Below are 1,967 nucleotides of genomic sequence, written 5' to 3'. Positions count from 1 at the left end.
GAAGACCATGCACCTTATCGGCAAGGATATATTTTTGACTGATCCTCATGAAATAGGCACTACCACCGTCACTGATAGTAGCCTGCCTAGAACTGAGCTACTTAAAATATCTTGGATCATCACTATCGGCTAATGGTGAACTACATTATGAAATTGATTAAATTTTAATTCTATTTTAATAAATGAGGGCTCATTAAAAAAGTTCCATTTCATGTTCCATGTCAAAAAATTTAAAGTTCTTTCCAACTGTTGCAAAGTGTTTAAAACAGAAAAGAAGTTGTTCGCGAAAAAACTGTAAGTGCACGTATAAACCTAAAAACAAATGTTCGCCCTGTTTTGATGTGTATTCTGGCAACAACAACAACCGATCCTCAATTTTATAATGACCTTAAAAGAGATTTGTTGATGGTCAAATGATCATCCTTATTGACCGGAGTCGATCAAGCTGTCCCACAACCTAAAGAAAAGTTGGCTAAAGTGTCCGTGAAGGTCCTCCCGCAAATACTAAGACCGAACTGGCCTGTCGCCATGCGCTTGCTTGCCTCTATATTAACCAAGCTTGGGATGTGGGATGCTCCTTTTAACACCTCAATTCCTCATGTGTAATTTTACAAAAACTTCACGTGTTTTAACTGATGCGTAAACCCGAACCAGAACCTGATAAACAAACAAACATGGAGCATCGCACACACCTCACGAAAGATCAACATGCATCATGTGAAACCTGGAAATGTATCATAACACAGAAAAAGGACCGTTCGACCGGGTCCGTTGCAACCTCAAGCATCTATATTGCGGAATGCCCTTTATTAATGTGAATTCTGTGAGTTAAAAGAGAAAGAGTGGAAGAGATTACTCAAAGGAAAAATTCAGTTTCTCTTCATATCACAATAATTCATCCTTTAATAATACAAAAAGAAAAGAAAACAACTAAAAATAAATAAGAAAAAAAATATAAAAGAAACAGGACTAAACTTGTATGACTACAATAAGTAAAGAAAAATGAAATACGAAAGTTAAAACAATGAAACTGAAATGTCAAACTAAGCCAACAGGGAAAAAAATATTAAGGAATAAGGATAATAAAGGCTCTCTGAAAGCTGTTATCGTTGGTTCCAAGGCGATTTTGACAACAAATTATGTTTTCTGTGAATGCACATATATAAATCTGTACTAAGTAATAACTAATTAATCATTCATTGATCGCATTAGAAACAGCCAGCATGAGCGACATTGGTCCCAAAGGAGTTGAATTATTCCCTCATTGTATTTACGTTCAAAGATTATAGCACATAGAATAAAATCTTCAAGCGCTTCCAGATGCCTGTAAGTCCTGATGGTTTTAAATGAGTATCTGCCATGTTGTTCTAATCCCACGGTCCAATTGGAACACGGATTAATTTTGAGACCACATGGGACTTCAGGGATTTTTAATGGGGGCTGACGTTCCGGGGGTGCCCGAGTAAATAGTTCGGATCCACTAGTTGGCAGTATACCTGAGTCCTACGTAGTAGCCTTGAGAAAGCCTCTCGGTGACACACTGCGAATCGCCGGAGCCATCGATAGCTCTCTGTTGACGTCGATGGGGTGATGTGAGCCTAGCTCTGCCAAGATGGTAGTTGTGAAGTAAGAGAGGAGCAGCTCTTTCGGGACCCTGGTCGGGTAGTGTGCATTGAACCGGTGTTGGTAAACACCGTTGCCGAGTGAGCGCTGATCCATCCGTGAGTTTCTGGATCAGCTAAGCGTAGGTCAGGCCGCAGGAAACTGAACACCCGTTTGTGACTATTGCTCCTTTGAACACAATCCGGTGGTGTTATTTCCATGGAGAATAATCATAATAACCAAATAAAAAATAGTCCAAATATCAGGGAAGGAGGAAGAGTTGACTACGTTTACAAAAATGCGTCGCCCACCGCAGCGGCCAGCGAAATAGCCGATGTGACACTGGGACGCCCAATTAAGTAACC

The sequence above is a fragment of the Hermetia illucens genome, chromosome 1, assembly GCF_905115235.1.
Source record: "Hermetia illucens chromosome 1, iHerIll2.2.curated.20191125, whole genome shotgun sequence".
NCBI lineage: Eukaryota > Metazoa > Arthropoda > Insecta > Diptera > Stratiomyidae > Hermetia > Hermetia illucens.
Note: the sequence above shows the minus strand (reverse complement) of the source record.